This window comes from Thermobia domestica, unplaced genomic scaffold, assembly GCF_964235325.1.
Source record: "Thermobia domestica unplaced genomic scaffold, izTheDome1.hap1.1 HAP1_SCAFFOLD_2171, whole genome shotgun sequence".
NCBI classification, from domain to species: domain Eukaryota; kingdom Metazoa; phylum Arthropoda; class Insecta; order Zygentoma; family Lepismatidae; genus Thermobia; species Thermobia domestica.
The window spans coordinates 3895-11798 of NW_027657873.1; the positions used below are offsets into that span (position 1 = coordinate 3895).

A 7904-nucleotide genomic window follows, 5' to 3' on the forward strand; every position below is an offset into this window, starting at 1 on the left:
TGTGTATTACTATCTGTCGATTCATCGAGTGAACTGAATTCGTTAACCATTTCACCAGGCGCGCATGCATTTTTTTTTTCTTCTAAGGGATCCAAGCTTCGGGGGGCAAGGTTCCAATACTACAAGCCACTATGTCTATATACTATTATTCTGCATTCGAAAACACGATAAATATTCCACTTACTTTTTCACAAAAACATGATACAGACAGAGTACAGATGAAGTGTAAGATCAGATTTATATTGATGATACATCAATATTTTCCCTGTTAATAACTACATTTAATGAGAAAGTCTGCAAATGTATGTTCACTTAGGAACTTTTGCGAGGAGTCCGCACCCGGTGGACACCCCGTGAGTACGCCTCTGCACTTGACTATACTTCGAATTATACTGCAAACAGTTGTATTTTAGTTTCCCCGTTTAGTTCATCGATATCATTAACACAAAGAAAATAGATGTTATAGATGCGTATTCTCAGTTCTCGCTTTATATCCGGACGTCTGCAAAAATCTACTCCTTTTCTTTCTTTCACGCATCCACCAAACTAACAATGATTTGTATTATAATATTTGCGCATAAAATGTATATCTCATACCTTCCATGTTCTCAAGTATTCATAGACAAAAACGGTTACTTTCTGCGAACAAATTGTCCAAACACAGTGCAAATGTCATCTATAGATTGTCCTGGTTCCGTCTGCGTGTACATAACAATGCGTCATAATCATACATTGCACATTAAGGATATCAATTAATCTTCCCAAATTCCTAGATATGCCTGGCAAAAGTTCCGCGTGTTGTAAGGATATTACATTTGTACTACCGACAAGGTGGTATCTTCCAACATTGAAGTTCAATAAACCCCAAATGTGTCGGATATAGTATTTGATTTCTTGTCTCATTGTTTGCGTCAGAGATGTCTTCTCAAGTTAGGATTTACGATACATACAGGATGAGTTGTATATATTGTTGCTGCCAGCTCTATATTAATCCCATATTTGTAAACGAATAAAAACAGTATTCTAATTATAACAATGTGCTCACAATTAATTTTATTCTTAATTGTTATACGTATTGTTGATTAAAAATGAAAATGTTGCTAAGTGAATTTTATTAATATTTTCTGTTGCGTGATATAGGAAGTGAGTGAAATATTGGAGGAATATAGTGTGCGTAGCAGATGATGTGCAGTGGCTTTGGATCGCCTGTGATAAGGTAAGGCATTTGCTATTTTAATTAACACATTTTATATACTGTAATCCTAATTATTTTTATGTGAATGTGCTTACTACTTGTGTATTCAGTGGGACCGATGTTTTAATATGTATGGTCAAGCAGTGTCGAGCCTGGTCAGTGTGTGGATAGGTGACCATTTTTTGTAAATCGATAACATTTAACTTTGTAAACACGGATGAAGTAGAAGTATATTTATTTTATTTTTTACCTCAAATATGTAGGACACTTCTCCTTTGTACATCAATTATTATTATTAGTTCAACTTGTTTACAAGTTAAATGAAAAGAATAGTCGTTATCGTGTGATGATTGTGCTCATTAGGCTAAAGAAGACTCGTGATAAGAAAGAAAAGAAGAACGGTGCTCAAGTTTCGTCACAGCATATTCTCAAAAATTTACAGGCAAAATTCAGTGTTCTGCATGAAAAGGCATATTTGTACGAAAAAAAAAAAAAATTCTGCAGACGACAGAATTAAATAAAGTAATACACATGTATTTTAGAGTTACTGGTGTAAAATCATTACAAGTGCTTTGCCAGGTGGCCAATAAAAAGCACGAATACTATTTAAGGGAGCCAAAACAGGAGAAAGCTGGGGGCCTGAGCGATAGCAAGAATGTGCGTCCAAAGTGAACAGGAGCGAAGGCGACGCGGGTATACGTATAAGCAAGGGTAGTGGAAACCAGTTAGTTTTCGAGTTTCAATAGCACTTGTCATGCATCCATACTAGTAGCGCCCCGCTTGTAAACATTAAGTACACTATGCAAGAATACACCGCCGGTGGAAAATAGTACCTAATACAGTTATCTTTCATATATACTGACTTATTTTACAGTAGTAACCCAACACTAGTAAACGTAAAATAAAAGTGTATAACTTTATATTTAATTCTATCGCCTGGCTTAGTTTTTCACCTGTAAGATGTACTTATTTAGAGCAAGTTTCTTAACTAGCAAATTAAACCGAGAACCACAGCAACCATATATATATTCTTATGATGTACTTTTCTTTGAGTGGTGTTCTCTGTCTATTCAATAACATTTTCTCAGTTTAATGCTAGCAAAAAACAAAACAAAATCAAAGTGTTTCTATATAAATTTAGTTCACCGTGTTGTAATATCACATGGAATTGAAAAACGAATAGTCGAACCTCTGCTATCTCGATCAAACTTCTCAGGATGATATACTGACTTACCGCAGAAGTTCGACTGAATACGTTTCTCAGTTCCATGGGAGAACCTGGAGAAGCAAAAGCCTGCGCAACGGAAAATACTAAATAAACTTGTAGAGCAGGTCAAGATGTATCATCATGCCAAGTTTCATTCAGATCAGAGAAGTTTGGCTGCAGCCATTTTCATTACAAAGCACAAAATGGATGGTCCCTAACCTCGAGAATCTTCACAATTGTCGACGAGTTGAACTGCACTCATCTGATCAAAATCAAACTTAAAATGGCAGTTCACTTTCAACTGTTAAATAATATGATATGCAGGCTTCTGCTTTCCTAGTTACAGTCTATCCACTGTGGTATGCATATTAGTAGAAATGTGAGAGTGCATATTTATTAAAGATTTGCTTCAAAAAGCGATGAAAGACATAGGCATTCCCGCGGGCGGTGATAACAAGATGCCGGAAAACGAACAAGCAGAAAGAATATGGGCTGAAGAAGTGTAAACGACGACGCGGCGGCCCGTAAAGGTGTTGCCGTCCTATCAAATGAATAATATCAAAAGAAAGAAAAAAAAAGTAAAAAATTTCGCGCTCGTAATCAAGACAGAAAGCAACTAAAGGAAATCTTTGTTTTACGTCCCACGTTATGCCGCTTAGGCTAAAAGAGGCGCTGATTATGAGAAATGATTGAAATGGTGGTGGAATGAAGAAAGTGGGAGGAAACGGGAGAACCCCGCGGTAACCCACCGCACATAGTTTTTGTCCACCATAAAGTTAACTTGGCGGGGGCTCAAGACAGAAAGACGGTTGGAAAAACAAATAAACGATGTTCCATCCCGTAAAAATGTTGGCGACCTATGAAATCAATATTTTTTCTTAAAGAAAAAAAAAAGAATTAAAAAGAGAAAAAAAGGTCAAAATTTCGCGCTCGCTTCGCTCGCGATCAGCAGAGAAAAGAGGACGTGACGCACCCCTAAAAGTGTTGGCGACCGATTGAATAAATATTGTGGGTAAAAAAAAAAAAAAAAAGTCAAAAATTTCGCGCTCGCTTCGCTCGCGATCAGCACAGAAAGAAGGACGTGACGCGCCCCTAAAGGTGTTGGCAACCGATTCAATACATATTGTCGGTAAAAAAAAAAAAAAAAAAAAACGCTCGCTTCGCTCGCGATCGACATGAAAAAGGCAACGACGTGACGCCCCGTAAAATTGTCGGCGACCTATTCAATCAATATATTCGGTTGAAAAACAAAGTCAAAAGTTTCCCAATCGCTTCCCTGCCGATCGACATAAAAAAAAAAGGCAACCCCTTCACCTCTCCTTATGCATTCATCAGTAAACATACAACCATAGATCACAATACCACTCACATCACCTATCAGTTCTCCACGTCCATCAAGATCCAATCATCGCCCTGGCCCTTTATGATGATACACAACATTACATGTTATTGTGTGCATTGCCCCGCGTTACAATACATGACCAAAAAAAAAAGAGAAAAAGAGCTGCACTGCCTTCAGTGTAGACATGTTCGTATTCGTAGAAAATGATTTTAGGTACACGATAGTACAGTAATCTATCTTCACATGCTTCAGATGTGAACGATACCTACACATGAAGAGGGCTCCCGAGGTTTCCTTTTCCAATAGGATGGAGCTCCACCACACTTGCAGAATGACGAGAAGTTATGTTAATAAATATATCCCAGAGTGTTTCGTAACTCGCCCTTGGTCCTAATGATGAAGCGTTCTTCAGATGGCCCCGATGTCTCCACACATGATACTATGCGACTTCTTTTCACGAGGCTCTCAAAGATCACGTTTGTGTCCTAACATTCTCTGCAGATATGACACAGCTGCGATAGCGGATCACAGAAGCCTTTCCTCTCCTTACAAGAGACGTGTTCATTCGAGCATGGGAGTAATTCGACTATCGATCAAATATCTCCCGTGTCACGATAGTAGTCACTTTCAATTCTTCTAACGAAGGTAAGAAAAAATGCTATACAAACTTCCTTTCGGTATATAAAGGATTAGGGGCCCAGAGAATATTTTCTTTCAAGAGGATACATTCTTTTTCGAACACCCTGTATATAGATCCTCTAATTATAACTGCAAACAAAATGTTGATTTTGCAATTGCTTCCATGAGAGAAAATTCTGTGCACTTTCTTTCTGAAGGGCCGGGCCTAAACGTTTTCCTTAATCATTAAATTTAGTAGTTATCTACAATTACATAGTTTTCCATTGTTCTCAAAATAAAGATTTTTCTCTATGAATTGTTGAATGTTGCTAGGGATATTGAAGTAATTCTTTTTAGTGTTTTTTTCTTTACAATAATGTACTGAACGCCTGCATTAAGGAAGTTCGTGTGTCCATCTTGCAAAATGTTTCGTCTTTTTTCATGCCCACTAAGATAAATATTCATTTTGCTCTTTTCTCCGTATGCAAACCACATTTCTTAAAGGCAACATTTTCATACAAATGTAGTACTAAAAACTTCTAATTGGCAACATCTGGGCTGCGAAGAGGAAAAAGAAAGAAATCTCGTACGTATTCGCGCGCAATTCGGAATTAGCCAATGAAAAGCACAAAAGCGGCCACCATCTCTCTCTCTTTCTTATTAACGGTTTTGTACTTTCTGCAGTTCTATCAGTGCTGCTAACCTCTTACTATATCATTGAATATGTATGTTTATATATATATATATATATATATATATATATATATATATATATATATATATATATATATATATATATATATATATATATATATATTTTACAAAAAATCATACTACTACGGAATAATATTAAATGCCTGTAAACCCTCATTTCTGTTTGCACTTTCTGTTACACTACCTTCCCCGAACTTCTTTCAAGTTATTAAGTGCAGAACGGGGAGTTATACATATTTACTTGCGCTTTCACAATATCTGCACATTGTGTAATAATAGGAGACGTATAAAATAAAACTATATACTAATACGTATATATATATATATATATATATATATATATATTATATATATATATATATATATATATATATATATATATATATACAGTACACATTCCACTATCCGAGGCTTTCCTTTTCTTTTCTTGCTGACGATAAATTACGCTCTTAGAAATGTTGTCTGAAAACAATAAGAATATGTGCAAAAAATACAATCAGAGGTAGAGGTCTTTAACAGGAACTAAGCAAGGGAGTTGAAAAATTTTTTATGCATGTAAAAAATATAGACATGAACCAACTTGTGAAATAAAAAGACCAGAAAACTACTCTTTCTAAATTATGTGTAAACTTTTTACCGAAAACGAAAGTTGCACGAAAGACTTTTTGTCCCTTTTTTGGCCTCCGGTGCTTGGGGTCCCTGGTTCAATCCCAGCTCGTGCCGTGTGAACTTTGTCGTGCATAAAGACCGTGCTCATGGGTTTTCTCGGGTTTCTCCCGTTTCCTCCCACTTTCTTCATTCAGTACTCATCATCACCGTCTCCTTTAGCGTAACCGGTATAAGTATGCGACGTAAATCTAAAGATTTCATTTCATTTCCCTTTTCTGCTCATACTGCTGATTATGCGCGATTATGCCAACATCCAACTCCGCGGATAATCGTGCGATTACTGTATATACAACTAATACAGATACGTAATTACATTATCAGTTACAGTATCGGTTTTTATTTACTAATTTGCCTCACTTTATTTGCATCCCTGCAGTAAATAATTCTTATCGATAATAGTTAAAATGTATATTACATTTTAGTGCTTCACGACTGAATGATCATCTGCCTTACGTTATCTCGCAGCTGAAGAGGATGCTACACTGAAAACTACCTTGCGTTATAAAGGGTAAGTGAAACATATCTTAAAAATATCTTTCATACATTTCATTGTGTACATTAAAGAATGTAAGTTTGCCTTTTTCCTGTAATCAATACTTAATAAAGGATTTATTTTTATTTATTTATATACAATTTCATACGTGGTTCGTGATAGTAAACTCGATAGGACATAGTGGCACTATGAACATCCGAATCACTCATCATTCGAACATTCAAATATTTATTCGAATATTAGTATATTCCAAGTAATGTTAACGACGTTAATATGCTTGCCTTTATAGTTAATAATGTCAATTCTTACTTAAAACATACTTCCTTAACAGGACATTGAAGAAAAGGTAGTTGCCAACGGCCATACCATGCTGAATATACCGGTTCTCGTCCGATCACCGAAGTCAAGCAGCATCGGGCCTGGTCAGTACTTGGATGGGTGACCGCCTGGGAACACCAGGTGCTGTTGGCATCTCTTTTTCAAATTTCATTATCCTTCAAGTACGAAAATACTAGAAACATTAATTTTATAGTACTTTCAAGAGATAATTTATCAACATTATTTCATAGCGATTAATCGATTTCTAAGCGTTATACCCACTATTTCTTACACTAACAGCCTGTTTATTTGCACGGCACATTAAAATAACCTGATTTCCGATCCGTGTGCACCTACTACTATACTTAACACGGAATGTATTACCACTTTTTAAAAGTAAATTATTATGACTAAGTGTAGATCTCCGGCGAGTAAATGCCTTTCGTATACAAGCACGACACATCTCCGCTATGTGCTTTACTTTTTTACTAACAGCATATAGAAATTGGATTTCAAGGTGTTTCTACATAACAGAATGAAGCAAATTTCGTGATTTAACTCTTTCGAATAATGTGTTGGTCCTGACAAGGACCGTTTGAAATGAAAAATCTTGAAGAAGATTTTTACTTAGAGCTTGTGTACTTGGTAACAGCCTTCGTACCCTCACTTACAGCGTGCTTGGCAAGTTCACCAGGCAAAAGAAGGCGCACAGCTGTTTGGATTTCCCGGCTGGTGATAGTTGACCGCTTATTGTAATGGGCCAAACGAGAAGCTTCAGCAGCAATACGCTCGAAGATGTCATTAACAAAGCTGTTCATGATACTCATAGCTTTGCTAGATATGCCAGTGTCAGGATGCACTTGCTTCAAAACTTTGTAGATGTAAATGGCATAGCTCTCCTTCCTCCTCCTCTTCTTCTTCTTATCTCCCTTGGAGATATTCTTTTGGGCTTTACCAGCCTTCTTTGCAGCCTTTCCGCTAGTTTTTGGTGGCATGATGACTCACTCGTTCAGCAAAATTAGATGTGTCCGCCGATTTATCGACTTCATTTAAATTACAGTACGTGTTTCAATTCGCGCCAACTGCCTTGCTTTTCATTTGATGCACTCGGGTGCACGCTTGAAGTAGTAACAAAACTGACTTGATTCATGGGAGGCCGCAATTTTTCCTCTCATCTTATTACGAAAGAATATTGAACAATGTCTGGTCGCGGCAAAGGTGGAAAAGTCAAGGGAAAGAGCAAGTCCCGCTCCAGCAGGGCTGGCCTTCAATTCCCAGTAGGCAGAATCCATCGTCTTTTGCGAAAGGGTAACTATGCCGAACGAGTTGGTGCTGGCGCTCCCGTGTA

General features: G+C 37.0%; 1 non-coding gene across 1 annotated transcript; it reads left to right on the plus strand.

The window, feature by feature from the left end:
• Positions 1 to 6590: 6590 nt before the first annotated feature.
• Positions 6591 to 6709, plus strand: LOC145678241 (5S ribosomal RNA). The gene has a single exon (XR_014130318.1). It is a non-coding gene; the product is annotated as a 5S ribosomal RNA (ribosomal RNA).
• The last annotated feature ends 1195 nt before the right edge of the window (positions 6710 to 7904 follow it).